The sequence below is a fragment of the Megascapheus bottae genome, chromosome 35 (genome assembly GCF_031878675.1).
Source record: "Megascapheus bottae isolate mThoBot1 chromosome 35, mThoBot2.hap1, whole genome shotgun sequence".
Lineage (NCBI taxonomy): Eukaryota > Metazoa > Chordata > Mammalia > Rodentia > Geomyidae > Megascapheus > Megascapheus bottae.
Genome location: NC_143543.1, coordinates 6,385,083 through 6,401,735, shown reverse-complemented (window position 1 = coordinate 6,401,735; position 16,653 = coordinate 6,385,083). Strand labels below are relative to the sequence as shown.

Below are 16,653 nucleotides of genomic sequence, written 5' to 3'. Positions count from 1 at the left end.
TCCTACTGTCCTTCCGCCAAATCATAAACTTCATTTCTAGCATAGAGTCTAGTGAGTATCATGTTTGTATTGGTTCAAACTTTTCCTCAACATTCTGTAAGGGGATTTTATAGAGAATTAAATTAAGTACTTTCAGATCATTTTTGTACAGCTCAAGAGTAGCTTCTTTTCTTTATTTTTTCTTGGACATTCTTGGGGCTTGAACTCTGGATACTTTCCCTGAGCTCTTTTTCTAAAGGCTAGAGAACTACCATTTTGAGCTACACCTTTAACTACCAGTTTTTGAGTAGTTACTCGGAAATTTGAGTCTCAAGGTGTCTTTTCTGACTGGGTTGGCTTCAAATTGCAATTCTCATATTTTAGCTTCTTGAGTAGCTAGGATTATACAAGTGTGAGACAATTGCAACTGGCAAAAATACTTTTATTTGTTTAAATATTTGAAGGTACTCCTAACCTGTGTTCATGTGCACTTAAAGATAATATTGACAACAAAGAAATTACTGTACATTCCATTTAATTTTTGCGTTTCAAACGAATCAGTATGCTCACAGCTATTATTTTCTAAATTAGGTATCTGGTTGTAGTCTTTGAGTTTGTGTAATATTATTTGCAAATATAATCTGGAATTATATATGACTTTCATAAGCCTAAGGTATTTACAGTTTATTTCATATTAATTTTTGAGGGTCATGGAGCTTGAAATCACCCTTGATACTGTCCCTGAGCTCTTTAGCTCAAGGCTACCAACATACCCCTGGGACAGGCCATTTCCTCTGAGCTCTTCAGCTCAAGTCTACCACCCTACCCTTCAGCCAAGCCCCACTTCCCATTTTCTGGGTTAATTGGAGATAAGAGTTTCAGGTTCTTTTATACCTGGGATGGCTTTGAACCTTAATTCTCAGATCTCAGCCTCGCGAATAGCTAGGATTACAGGCATGAGCCACTGCACCTGGCTTAATAACAGTTTAGGTTTTACCGAATTAGTAAATTAAAACATTGTAGACATTCCTAAATTATTGATTCTAGTAAATTGTAGTTAGGCAAGTAATAAGCACCTTATTCTTGACTATTTATGTGGAAGTAATTTTTCTTTAAAACAAGCCTTGTAATCCTCTGCTGAATAAATGAGATTCAGAAAAATTATCATGCTTTAGTTTTCTACAGGATTTATTTCATTCTATTTCATTTAGTGTGGTGTCTTTTTTACTGTGGAATTATGAAGTAGGTAATAACAACAATGAAAGGCTTTAATTCAGGATTTCTGCCATAGCCCTTAGATTTTAATTCACCATAGATGATGAATATCTTTTAGTTGAATCCTTTCTTAAAGAGTATCCAGTTTCACAATCCTGCTGGAAACAATGATATTTTGGATGAAGAAAGTCAATTAAAGGCAGAGTATGATATTTTCAATATTTAGAATCTTCCTGAAGGTCTTCAACTTAAAGTGAAAGTAGGAAAGTTTTTTCCATATGCCCCACATGGTCATCAGCTGTCATTATCGGAAGATAGGATAGAGTGGGCCTTAGGAAGTACGAGATGGGTTTGATAAAATCGTCATAATTTCTATTACACAGAAGTAAGCAAAAAATTGAAATTTATGCCCCTCTATCTCATTTATGGCCCACCACTGTATCCTTAAGTATATCCAACTTCAAAAATTTTCTTATTTTTAAGTCTTGGGTGGAAAGGACCAGTAAGTTCGGGAATGTTGATGTATAATCAAACAGAAAGCTTGCTTTCACAAGTTTCCATCTTTGTGACAATATTCCTGAGTATAAATTTATAAAGCTGAAAGGTTCATTTGATTGCTTTTGTGGGCAAGTCATTTAGTGGTTAGTTGGCCTGTTAAAGGGGTATCTGTGCTGACAGAAATTAATGTAATGGCAAGATGTTGCTTATTTTTGTACATATGGCATGATATGTAGGTGAGTTGTTGGAATTCTTGAAAACAAATAAAATGAATTCCTCTGTCAAAAGTGGAAGAACTCGGAGCAGAAGATGGCGCCGAGACAATAGGGACGCTGCCTAGCTCTCTCTCACAAAAAGAGAGAACCAGGGAGTCCCATGAGTCAATTATCTTAAGAAACCCACAAGAAGAAACTCAAGAAGCAACAGAGAAGGACTCAAACTGGAAAAGAAATCCAGATAAAGCTTACATCCAACTTTCTCAAAGAATTCGCAACACGAGGACCGCTCCCCCACCCTTCGCCACTGGCTCTGAGCCGCGAAAAGCAGCGGCTGCAGAGCGCCGGGCTGGGCAGCCCTGACCACTGCAGAAATCAGCATAGGACAGTGCCAGAAAGCCTCAGAAGCAACGGAACCCAGACGCGGAACCAGAACAGCAAGCAGCGGAACCCAGATGTGGACCACAGGCTGCGGCAGAAATCAGAGGGGAGTGAAGGATTCTCCAACACCTTGCAGCACCCACAGATGAGCACAGCGGGTCCCCAAACCCATCGGGAAAGCAGAGCTGGTCCCAAGCAATAGAACTTAACTCAGACCCCTCCACCCCGCCCAAGAAAGACTGGCAGGAGCAGGGGGGCAAGGAATTTAGAATCCTGTCCCTTCCCTCAACAGCCCCCTCAACCAGGCCATTGACTGGTGACTAACAGGCAGGCAGCCCTAAGACCCAGCACCCCACCAAGAGAGTCGGAGCTGAACAACCCCACCCACCCAGCAGGTTCCTCTCCCAGGCCTCTGACTGGAGACTGACAGGTGGGCTACGCCAAGACCCAGCACCCCACCAAGGGAGGCAGAGGTGTCCCAGCTCCCACCCACCCACCAGGTTCCTCTCCCAGGCCACTGTGTCTGGAGAGTGGGGGGCGCTGAGACCCTGTCTTACAACAGTGGGTGGGGTGTGCGGGAAAATAGGAGCCAGCATCTGTCCTCCTCAAAACTTGAGCCGGGCATCCTCCAGCTGGGAATACTGAGCACGACAGCACCAAGGGGCCCCACAGTCACAGACTCTCTGACAAAGCAACAGCAAACTGAAGGGCCGACCAGCAGCCATGCTCGCCTTCTGAAAATCAGAAAGGCATGGTTCCACTCTTGGAGCCCATGTCCTCAGCTGGGCCCTGCCCCTGGGAACAGAGCAGACACCTGCTGTTTCTGCTGAGAGCCCCTGGAAACTCCCAAACCCCAGAACCTTGGCTGGGGGCCCCTAGAAGGAGCACAGGAAAACCAACGATTCCACCAGCACACTGACACTAAAGCTCTCAGATCCATCCCACAGCCCATTGTGAGGCCACTGGTTGGGCTGAGAGCTAGTCGTGAAGGAGCACACAGCCTCTGGGAATCGAGTGAAAACCTGCAAAAATTGCAAACTCAGACCTAGTCAGCAGAGGAATCAATTTGGCTGAGAACCACAGGTATTCACATATTCGCAGAACCACCAGTCCCAATCCGAGTAAAGACCGCTACCTACTGACCACAGAGCGAACTACAACAACAGTTCTCGATGCCGAGGAGAGCGCAAAGACGAATTACAACATACATAAATAATCAAAGTCCCACGGAAAGCCCAAAAGGTAACAAGAGCGAAGGGACGAGAGAGATGTCACCATCCCTAGAAATGACACTGGAAGAGACATGAAACATGACCCTATTCAAGGAGATGGTTGTGAACATGAGTAAAGATATTAAAACAGAACTCCAAAAACAATTCCAGGAACATAAGCAGGAAATCACCAAAGAACTCCTCAAATTCAAAAGAGAAATGGAAAAAAAGATTAATACCCTCAGAACAGACATGATCAGCTCAGTGTACACACTTCAAACAAAAATGGAGACATTAAGCAGCAGACTGACGAAGATGGAGAACAGAACATCAGAAACGAAAGATAAAACACAAGAGCTGGAACAGAGAATAGCCACCTTGGAAAAATCAGTCAGAATCTAACTGAGAGAGCTCCAGGAACTGGCAGATGCAGCAAAGAAGTCTAATCTTCGTATAATAGGGATTGAGGAGAAGACCAAATTTCAGGAGAAAGGTATGCAACCTTTATTCACCAAAATCACAGCAGAGAACTTCCCCAACTTCAAAAGGAAAATACTCACATTATTGAAGGTTTCAGGACCCCAAACAGGCAAGATCCTAGAAGGAACTCATCTAGACATATCATAGTAGAGACACTAGACCCGAAAACCAAGAAATTGATCTTAAATGCTGCAAAAACAAAGAAGAAGCTATATTATAATGGAAAGAAAATTCCAATTACAGCAGATCTCTCCACGCAAATCCTAAATGAAAGAAAAGCTTGGAAAAACATCATTGATGTCCTGAAGACCAACAACTGCCAACCCAGACTGATATATTCAGCAAAACTAGCACTTACATTTGAGGGAGAAACAAGAATATTTCACGCCAGAGAGAAGCTTTATTAATATGTGCACACTAAACCAGCATTATAAAGAATTCATATTAATCGAGAACAAATTGTAGCACATCAAGTACCCCCATCAAGAAGCAAACATCTATAATTCACTAAACACAAAAGGGGAAAAAAGAGAGAGAAAGAAACCTAGAACTAAAAATAAATAACGACAATGGATACTGACTTCTTCTCCATAATCTCCCTAAATGTAAACGGGCTGAACAATCCAATCAAAAGACACAGAGCAGCACACTGGATTAAGAAACACCACCCATCCATATGTTGCCTCCAAGAGACCCACCTCACTGCCAAAGACAGAAACAAATTCCAAGTGAAAGGCTGGAAACAAATTTTCCACTCCAATGCACCATGCAAAAAAGCAGGAATAGCAAGCTTCATCTCTGACAAGATTTAACTTCTCAGTAAAATCAGTACATAAAGATAAAGGTGGCCATTATATATTAGTAAAGGGTACAATCCATGCCCATAATATTACAGTTATAAACATTTACACCCCAACACTGGAGCACCCAAATTCGTCAAACAAACTCTGTTAGAATTACAGAACAAGATAGACTCCAACACAATCATTGTGGGAGACCTCGATACACCGCTCTCAACAAATGACATGTCAACTCAACAAAAACTAAGCCAAGACACCATCGAATTAAATGACACCATAGCCCAGCTGGGCTTAACAGATATACACAGTCTTCCACCCAAAGGTGAGACTGTTTACATTTTTCTCAGCAGCACATGGAACACACTCCAAAATAGATGATATAATAGTTCATAAAGAAAACTTAAGCAGATGCAAGAGGTCTGATTTAATCCCATGCATCCTATCAGACCACAGTGGAGTCAGACTAATTCTGAACAATGCAGTCAAAGTCAAAAAACCTTCAATCATTTGGAAACTGAACAACACACTTCTGAATAAGTCCTGGGTAACAGATCAGATCAGAAATGAAATGAAATTAAAAACTTCCTTGAATGTAATGACAATCAAGAAACATCACAAAGGAACTTATGGGACACAGCAAAGGCAGTTCTAAGAGGCAAATTTATCACACTAGGAGTGCATATTAAAAAGACAGAAGAAGAGCATGTAAATAACCTAACAAAAAACACCTAGAGGAGCAAGAAAAAGGTAATTCTAAAACAACTAGAAGGACAGAAATAACAAAAATAAAATCAGAAATTTCAGAGATTGAAATAAGATCTACTATACACAAAATTGATAAATCAAAAAGTTGGTTCTTTGAAAGAGTCAACAAAATTGACAGACCCTTGGCAAGATTAATCAAAAAAGAAGGAAAGGGGAGACTCAAATAAACAAGATTAAAGACCCCACGGGAACAATCACAACTGATTCCCAAGAAATCCAGTCCATAATGAATAGGTACTGCCAGGGCCTATATTCAAAGAAACAAGAAAATCTAGTAGAAATGGATCATTTCTTAAATAAATATAGACTACCCACACTGAACAACGATGAGGTAAACAAATTGAACAGACCAATTTCTTACAACAAAATTGTATAACGAATCAGGGAAATGCCAGCCAAAAAAAGCCCAGGTCCAGATAGAGTTAATGCGGAATTCTACAAGATGTTTAAAGATGAAATAACACCTATAGTCTTGAAACTCTTCCGAGAAATAGAAACAGAAGGAGCAATACCAAACTCATTTTATGAAGCTAATATTACTCTCATCCCCAAACCAGGGAAAGACCCAACATAAAAAGAAAACTACAGACCTACCTCTCTAATGAACACAAACGCAAAACTCCTCAATAAAATATTAGCCAACAGAATCCAGAAACAAATTTAAAAAATCATACACTATGATAAAGTGGGCTTCATCCCACAAATGCAAGGCTGGTTTAACATTGGCAAATGAATCAATGTAATACATGATATCAATAGAGTTAAGGATAAGAATCATATGATAATTTCTCTGGAGGCGGAGAAGGCATTTGACAAAATACAACATCCATTCATGTTGAAAGAACTAGAAAAAAATAGGAAGAAGAAGCACATTCCTCAAAATAGTGAAAGCCATACATGAAAAATCTACAGCCAGTATTATACTAAATGGTGAAAGACTGGAACCATTCACCTTAAAATCACAAACTAGACAGGGATGCCCACTCTCTCCACTTCTCTTCAATATAGTGCTGGAACCCTTACCCAGATCAATAAGGCAAGAAAAGGATACCAAAGGGATCCACTTACGGAAAGAAGAAATTAAACTATCCTTATTCGCAGACGACATGATCCTCTACTTGAGTGACCCAACAAACTCTACAATTAATAAACCACTTTAGCAAAGTGGCAGGATACAAAATCAATCTTGAGAGATCAGTAGCCTTCTTGTACAGCAAGAATACACAAACAGAAGGCCAAGTCAAGAAAATGATCCCATTCGCAATAGCCCCCAAAAGAATAAAACACTTAGGATTATACTTAACCAAAGATGTAAAGAAATTATTCAATGAAAACTATAAAAGCCCAATTAAAGAAATTAACAGGGCATTAGGAAATGGAAAGACATCCCATGCTCATGGCTAGGGAGAATCAACATAGTGAAAATGGCTATAATGCCAAAACTGATATACAAATTCAATGCAATCCCCATCAAAATCCCAAAGACATTCTTTACGGAAATTGAAGATATAATCCAAAGATTCATATGGAACAAGAAAAGGCCAAGAATACCAAAACAATTCTAGGCAAAAAGAGCAATGCTGGTGGTATTATAATATCAGACTTCAAACTCTACTATAGAGCCATAATAACAAAAACTGCTTGGGACTGGCACAAAAACAGACCAGAAGATCAGTGGAACAGAATAGAAGACCCAGAAATAGAACCACATACCTATAGGCAACCTGTATTTGACAAAGGAGCCAAAGATGTAAAATGGAACAAACACAGTCTATTCAATTACTGGTGCTGACAAAACTGGGCAGCCACATGCAGAAAAATAAAAATTGACCCACCCTAGCCTTTCGCCGTGCAGAAGCATTAACTCAAAGTGGATCAAAGACCTCAATGTCAGACCAGAAACCATGAAACTGCTACATGATAAATTAGGAGAGACACTGGAATTCATAGGCACAGGCAACAGATTTCTGAACAGAATCCCAGGGTCACAACAGATTGGAGAGAGACTCGATAAATGGGACTACCTAAAAATAAAAAATTTCTGTGAAGATAAAAACATAGTTGCAAAAGTAGAGAGACAGCCAACCAACGGGGAAAAGACATTCACCAACAATACATCTGACAAATGCTTAATATCTAGTATCTACTGGGAACTCAAGAAAGTAATCCCCTGAAAACTAAATAAACCATTCACTAAATGGGCAAGGGAACTAAAGAGAGACCTATCAGAAGAAGAGATTACAATGGCAGAAAAACATATGAGAAAATATTCATCAGCTATGGTCATAAAGGAAATGCAAAGAAAAACAACCCTAAGATACCACCTTACCCCAACAAGAATGGCCAAGATTTTGAAGTCAGACAATAACCGTTCCTGGTGGGGTTATGGAGAAAAAGGAACCCTACTACAATGCTGGTGGGAATGTAGACTAGTTCAGCCACTCTGGAAAGCAGTGTGGAGGTTCCTTATGGAACTGAAAATAGACCTTCCCTATGATCCCGCCATACCACTTCTGGGCATCTATCCTGAACAGCATGACCCAGAATATTATAAAGACACCTGCTCAGCTATGTTAATTTCTGCACTATTCACAATAGACAGGCGATGGAAACAATCCAGATGCCATATTGTACATGAATGGATAAAGAAAATGTGGTATATATACACAATGGAATTCTACATAGCCAACAGACAAGATAAAATAATGGCATTTGCAGGGAAGTGGCTGAATCTAGAGCGAATCATGTTGAGTGAGACAAGTCAAGACCAAGGAACTAAAGGCGCATGGTATCCTTAATATGTGGCTATTAAATCCAAAGAGTACAAGAGTGAGGACTCAATAACTTCATACCCAAAGCTATGGACATGGTAATGGAAATACAAACATAACTATATAGACATAAAAACCTATGACTCTATACACAGAATGTTTTATTTCATGAATTGATATGTTTCTATGACATACAAACCCGTAGCCTAATTTTGATTAAGTTCTAAATACTAAGTCCCAGAGATTGTAATTAGAGATTCCCTCCTTGAACACTTGTTTGTTAAACTTGTCATTTAAAATATGATGTAAACATAAGCCATATAATGAACGATTGTTGTTGTTAAGGTACTATGTTATCTCTCATCACTTTTGCTGTCCCTTGGTTATCTCATATTGGTACACTATCTCACTTTGTTACCTGAAATATCGGATATATTTGTATTTCGTTACGTGAAATTGGATAGGGAACAGAGGAAAACAAGGTGAGGGGTGGAGGGGGGGAAATAGGGACCTAGACATGTGAAAGAGTATCAATGTATGGGAATTATTGCACCATCTATCTGGCAAATATCATTTAACCCTTCCATTAATTACAATAAAAAAGTTTATGGAAGAACTCCTCAACAGAAGGGCATATTGATGTTTTCCTTGACTGTTCATGGCAGAATGTGTTGGTGAGGGCATTGGCTGACAACCACATAGTCCCATCACATATGTCCATAGGGAAAGCAGTGGTCCCCAGTGTCTGTACTCAAAGCACAGACACTGATTTCAGAATTAGATTATAAATCAATGCCACTGTATGACTTCCAAATCCAGCAAATGTGTCATTTCATTGTGCAGATGAGGAGTCACTTGGAATCACATTTCACCTTTGCATTTTTTAGCTAGCATGGGACATGGATTTGTATTTATATGTGATGCCACTTCAAACAAGACTATTTTTAATACTTAAAGCACACAGTAATGAAATTTCTAATGTTTACCTGAATAGTTAAATCAAAGGGCTATCTTATGACTGCTTCAGCAGACAAATACATGAAGATCACAGACCTCTTAGGAGACATGCCAAGTCTCATGCATTCCAGGAGTATGCAAATAGGAGTTCTAGTCTTTATGTTGCCATAATCTAATGTTGTGAGGTCAGAAAGCAAGTTTTCAGGTCTAGAATATAACCACTATATCCATAGTATTTGAAATATCTTTATAACGTGAGAAGCTTTTTCACAATAATTCCTAAAGCTTATCAATTAGTAGACCTTTGTGGAGCATCAATTCACAGACACTAATGAAGTCTTTCTTAATGAAGTTCATAGGATTTTCTTACCTTGAAGCTATCCTAACAATGTCTCATCTGTACCTAGAGCCGAGCAGAGGACCAGAAATAAAATTCATTTCCTACTGCCTGGTGTGTATTTGTGGGGGAAGATACTGATAATACAGAGCTTGTGTTTGTGGCTGCCATTACCTGGGTAGTATCTAGAGTGTTTGTTAGATTTCTTGTCCAAAAAAGAACAATCTCATCACATGGTAACTGAGCAGCATAAAGAAAGATATGAAGGGCCGAGGGTTCATATAGGGTTCATATATCACTAAACAAGTGATGTCGGTGACTCAGAGCATGCTTTATAAACTTCAATTTGGGTTCTTCCTCATCGACCTTCATTATTTCACCTATGAGAAAGACACAACACATAATGACATGAACTCAAGGAAGTTTCATAGTGTTGGCCAGAAAAACCTACTCTTTCATCATTATCCATTATCTTTAAAAGCTCCACTTTCCTCAGTAGTTCAATAGGCTGAATGTCAAGACTGTAATATACAAGTTATGTGGAATTTTTATTTTAGAAACTATAGCAGAATTTAATGCACTGATTAGACAGTCATGAAGTATTATGATTGACAGTTGAATTATTTCACAACAATGAGCATTTGGGATTTCTAGATAAAAGTCTAAGTAGCTACTGATATCTTTCTTCCTTTCTTTTTCTCAGACACCTCATTCAGTTTGCAGTGAGAGTTGTGAATCTGGGTTCAGGAAATCACCTCAGGATGGAAAGGCTGCCTGTTGCTGTGATTGCATCCCAGAGAATGAAGTTCCTAATGTGACAGGTAAACATCTGTCCTACGCAATTGTTCTCCATCTCTCCACACTTTCCTCAATTCATTTAACTTGATAAAATAGTTCTAAATTACGATGGTAGGAAAAAATTATTTCTTTCTTTATGATATTGCTTCTTCGTGTGTGTGTGTGTGTGTGTGTGTGTGTGTGTGTGTGTGTGTGTGTCTTGTGCCTAGGCACTGTCCCTACTCTTTTTTTTGACAAGATAAAAAGTAGCCTTTAATCGTGGTGAATTTATTCATACAAAATACACATTTCATAACAAGTTATCAACTCTGTTAAAAAAACAGGACATTTACAATAATTTATAGAAAACCATTCTTTACAAATCACACTTTATATAATCTCTTTCTAAACATTGGCATAAAGTGAATGTTAAGAATTCTACTTAGCAAAGTATCTCTAGCCCTATCTCCATGGAAAGGCTTTAAATTAAGGTGAAGATTACTGACTCCTATTTTTTCTGCTCTAGCTGCTTGAAGAAAGCCAATAAATACAGCTGAAATATTCTGTGCTCAAGCTGATAGAAGAAGGCGCAGAACACAAATATGTCTAATGTTTGAAGACCACTTACAATAGCCTGTCATACCATTCATTTGTAGCTTATATTTTGTTAAAGGAAGTCTTGCAAGTTTCAAGGAGCTTCCTTTTGCATTAAGGTTTTTCTTACTTTTCTATGTGTCTAAATACTACTTCTCACCTACTGCCATTTAACTGTTAATGTAGTAATGTAAGGATCGGCGCTTAAGGAAGTCACCAAGAGATGCTTCTTATGCAAAAGCAAGAGCGAGCTTTATTTGGGCATGCTCAGGCTCTCAGGTACACGTGATCTCGAGATCCGTGAGGTTCGGGTCAGTGGCTGAGAGCCCTGAGGCTTTTTGGAGAGGATCTTATATAGGGCTATACCATCTGTTACCGCAGAGCCCGTGCATTGATAACCAATAAGTTTAAAGCATTACAGTGAGGTCTGCTCGCAGGCAGCCAACCCTTTCGGAACAGATCATACACGTTAACCAATCATCTCAGGTAGGAAGGTATGTCCTAATATGGGCTAGCAGGGTCTTCGTGCTGAGTAGCACATTGCAATGGGCCCGTGGTCCTGGGGAAAATGACCCTTGTCCTGTTATAGAATTAGCTCCTTTCAAGGCCTGGATGGTGCTACTGCATGCCAGTTGTCGATTACAGATAGCAGAGCAAACAGGACATTACAGATAACAGAACAAGCAGGACGTGGGCTTCATCCTGGGGGGGGGGTTAGGTAGCCTAATTTCTATAGCAAAGCATATTTATACAGAAGCTAAGAACATCTTGGTTGGACTGAGGGGAAGGGGACTTAATTTTTCTCCCTTACATTAATAGATTCTCTGTCAGAAGTCTTGGGATTTTTTTCATTCCATGTAATAAGAAACTAGAAATAAATAAGGTTTCCTAAAATAGTCTCTTGATTTCATTATATTTCATATCACCTAAAATATTAAGCCAACACTTTTTTCCTTTTGTACCTTTTATTTTCAAAAAGCCCAATAAGAGGCATGTGGCTGATGTAGTAGAGCAATATCCTGTGAAAAAATCCTAATAAACGGTACCTTGCTTGTGAATGTGGGAATTTGATAATATAGTATGTACAACTGTGTAACATTAGTTAGTTAAGTTCTGATCTTCATAGTGACTACCGTGAGTAGTTCAGCTGTAGACTTACAAAATTAACAGAAGCTAAAACGTTTTGCCACCAAAATTACAAACATTAAAAAAGTTTAACTATGCACAAAGAGCCGCAATAAAGTTCTATATTTCTACAGGCCATGATCCAGATTGTGCCTAACAAAAACACAGTACATGTATACTGTAAAACTGGTCCCATTTATTCATAAGAAGAAACTGGATCTCAGCCTTTACCGGAGCAAAATTCAAGGACAACCTGCACAGAGGCTTCATTTTCACTTTTTGCCAAAAACAAAATAGAATTTACATAAAAAATAGATATAACCCAGGTAACCATTGGTAGATGTCCTGTACTATTTTATTTACATTAAAAATGCTGCATTAAGTCAAGGAGTAAAACACCATCATGCATTTCATTTTAACTTTTAAAGTGAAAAATGCAGTTACAGAAATAAGTTTGCTACCATGATTGTCCCAGCAATTATTAAAGAATAACACCCAATGGCTTCTTGTTCTCCTACCTCCATCATACCTTAAGTGGAACACAGATCATACCATTTATGCAACAAGAAACTTTTGAATAATCTCTACTATACTGACACATTAAACTAAAGTTATGGATACAAAGCACATAGAAAGTTTTGTATGAAATAACCCAAGAATTACAGTTCTTCAAACGTACAAACTAAACTATTTGGATGATCATAAAGGAGCACTGAGGTCCTTTCAAAATTTAATGTCACTCTTCAGACAAGTACAGATGTGACACACTTCTAGAAAGGAACATTCTTTATCATTCTGCACAAATTAAAACAGTGCATTCATCAGAAATGTGGACACTATATGATGGTGACGTTGGATGCAGTTTTTGTCATCTCCTCTGGAGAATGGCTCTTCACCACCTCTTTGATGAACTGCTCCAGTGTGGTGAAATAGCCTTGGAACTGCCATGTGTCATTATGTGTTCCCTATGGGAATATGGCTAACCTCTTAGTCCGAGAGGGGAGCAGCTCATAGAGCTGCTTCATCATTACTGGTGGAATCAACTGGTCAGAGAGTCCAGAGATGAAGAGTGAAGGCATTCTGCACAGAGAGATTTTTCGGTAGGACAGAAACTTATTTTTGTAGCACCATAAAGGAAGGTAATGCATTGGGAAGAATGAGAACAAAGTGCTGGCCATGTGCGGTATGCTTAAAAAGGTGTTCTCCATCATGATGGCTGAAATCCTGTGTGAATTTTCAGAAGCCAGATGAATGGCCACTGCACCCTCCCCCCCAAAGGAACAGCCAAAGAGGAAAACTTTCGTCTTGTCAACTTCGGGCCGCGTCATCACATAGTCCAGCACGGCTTCCGAGTCTAAATAGAGTCCTTCCTCACTGGCCTCACCCTCATTTTCCCATAGCCTCGGTAATCAACAAGCAGAAGGTTGACAAGCAGAGGTTTACCAACATAAGCAATGCGTTTGGCATCCTGTGCCCTACGTTGCCTGCATTCCAGTGGAAGTAGATGATGGTTGGCGAGTAGGGGGAGCTGTCTCCAGTGTATCGTACCAAAATGAGGTTCAGAGGCACACCATCTTTGGTTCTGATGAAAGATGTTCTTGTGAGGAATGCCGGTTGGCATGGGAACATACAGGCACGAGGAGAAAGGCTGTTCTGGGAAGTAAAGCAACACATCCTGGAACTTATGCAGAATACCTGCTATGGACAGGAAGATTAACAAGAGCAAGATGATGCCGCCATGCAGATGGAATGTAACTATTAAAGGTAAGAGAGAAATACGGCACAGAGCCCAAGACCACGAAGCCAAGGCTATCAGCCACCTTTCAATGAAGTTCCAGAACATCCAGGATTTTCCATTGTAGCTCTCTGCAGGGACCTTCCAGACACTTCCATCTCCATGTTTTCCCAGCTGAAGCTGAGGGCCATCTCCCAATGCTCCAGGCAGAAGAGGCAGGAAGCAAACAGCACAGTCCCAACACCCCTGGGTAAACTACTATGTTCTGTCCAAGAATAATGTGATACAACTGAATGAAATTTCCTTTGGCTCCGCCTTGTCTTTATAATGAAGACTGAAAGGAAGGTTCATGACGGTCTTTACTTGCTTCAGTTGCAGCAGAACCAGTACTACAGTGCAGGTTTGCTCTCCACCTATGACCTGTTTCAGACCAGCCCGCAGGTTACGCAGCCGGCTGCGGCCTCGAAACCAGGCGCCACACAACAAACTTGCCCCGCACCCGCCACTCTCTCCTCATCGTCCTCCCGCAGCCCGGGGGCCCTCTAGCCTGGAGCTCCAGCGGTGCTCGCTCCACGGTCCCACTTCCGGTCGGCGCCTGGGTGTCACCCACAAACGTCCCCACCGGCTCCCACATCACCTGAGCGCCATCCTCCTACCCTAGTCTTTTTTACTCAAGGTTAATATTCTAACACTTGAGCCATAATTCTACTTACAGCCCTTTAGGTGTTTAATGGCAAACAATTCTTACAGAATTTCCTGCCACACTGAATTCAAACTGAGATCTTGATAACAGCTTCCTAAGTTTCCATGATAAGGCATGAGCCACTGGCACTTGCGAAAACTGCTTTTTGAAATAACACAGACTGTGGGGTTTGAATGTATAGATGTTTATTTCGAGAAATTCTTGCCTCTCTAATCTGTAAGTTGAGTTGAACCTCTATCAAAAATAATGTGAAGTATTATTTAGTATAGTGTCTCCGTGTTTTTCTAAATTAGGTTTCAATTACAGTAAAACCTATAAAATTTTATTCCCACTGCTTACAACTGCTGTTTCCACAGAGCAAGTGATCAGAAAGCTGAGTTTACTTAACAAAGTAGATACAAGTGTTATGCATATGTAACATGACTACAGAGAGTTCTTTGATACTTGTTCTCCAGTACTTGAGGTAAAAAATATAAAGTACTAAGATCAAGGAAGGTCTAAAAGGCTTCTAATAATGTTAGCCAAAAACATAGGAAAGTGTAAGTTTTAGTATACATAATTTTGAATGGTGTTCACTGATTTGTGCATATAGTAAAGAACATTAATATTGTAGCATCATAAATGGTAAAAATTATTATTAACGTATTAGAAATTGCAAAACTATCACTATGTATGATAAAAACTAAAGGAAAAAAGCAGTTGCATTCAGAATGTAAAAAATAGAGCATGGTGTGTCTCTCTTCCTTTGACAGCACCCAAACTGACAGAGTGTTTCCCTACTTTTCTGCTTGTCCATGTGCTTGTCTGCTTGCTTTCTTACTAATGTATTCACTTAACTAAGATCCAGAAAGGTTTCTTAACACTGGAAAAATAGAAAACAGGATTGAAGGTGAATTATGGTGGTAGAGACAGATAGAAATAGAATAGTAGATATTTCCTGAAGTATCTGAGAATTCTTGCTTTTATCATCATAAATACTGACATGTTAAATTGACCTCTAAGTGATGATAGCCAAATTTCTTTGAAGAAAGGAAAATAAGGAACACAGACTAATGATAATTCATACTCCTCACTAGATATGGAGCAATGTGTGAGGTGTCCAGATAATCATTATGCCAACCCAGAGAGAAACCATTGCCTCCTAAAATCTGTAAGTTTCCTGGCTCATGGAGAAACCTTGGGACTGGCCCTGGACTGTATGGCTGTTTGCTTCTGTATTCTCACTTCTATTTTTCTAAGAGTTTTAGTGAAACACCACAACACTCCAATCTTTAAGGCCAATAACCGGGCTCTCAGCTATATCTTGCTCATCTCCCTTATCTTCTTTTACATCTGCTCCTTGTTGTTTTTAGGCCATCCCAACACAGTCACCTGCATCCTGCAGCAGATTGTATTTCAAATTGTGTTCACCTTAGCAATTTCCACATTGCTGGCAAAAAAATATGACTGTGGTCCTAGCATTCAAGTTCATTTATCCAGGAAAAAGAATAAAGTGGCTGTTGTTATCAGGGGCTCTAAATTTCATTATTCCCCTCCGCACCCTTATCCAGGTGACAATCTCTGGATTCTGGGTCACAACCTCACCTCCCGTCATTGACACAGATGCACACTATGAATACGGCCACATCCTCATCGTGTACAATTAAGTTTCCTTCACTGCCTTCTATTGTGTTCTGGGATACCTTTGCTTACTGGCCCTGGCCAGCTTTGCTGTAGCTTTCCTTGCCAGGAACCTACCTTATGCTTTCAATGAAGCCAAGTTCCTAACATTCAGCATGTTGGTGTTCTGCAGTGTTTGGGCTAATTTTCTGCCAGCATATCATAGCACCAAGGGGAAGATCATGGTAATTGTGTAGATATTCTACCTTGGCTTCCAGTGCAGGTCTCCTAGGTTGCATCTTTGCCCCCAAGTGTTACCTCATCATGTTAAGACCCGAAAGAAATTCTATCCATGGCTTCAAATATAAAGCAAAAGCTACTGGAACAAAGCCTACCTTACATGACTAATGTGAATGATCATGTGACAGAAGATCTGAACTGAATCCGTATTTCTTTCCTGGAATTACATTAGGTAATACTGTAGAAATTACTTCAATGAGGAGGAGATCGA

General features: G+C 39.7%; 2 pseudogenes; one reads left to right on the top strand and one right to left on the bottom strand.

Moving 5' to 3' along the window:
• The window catches only part of LOC150042565 (vomeronasal type-2 receptor 116-like), a 37,322-nt pseudogene that overhangs the window by 556 nt on the left and 20,113 nt on the right, over positions 1 to 16,653 (top strand).
• On the bottom strand, positions 12,942 to 13,971 carry LOC150042566 (protein ABHD13-like; annotated as a pseudogene).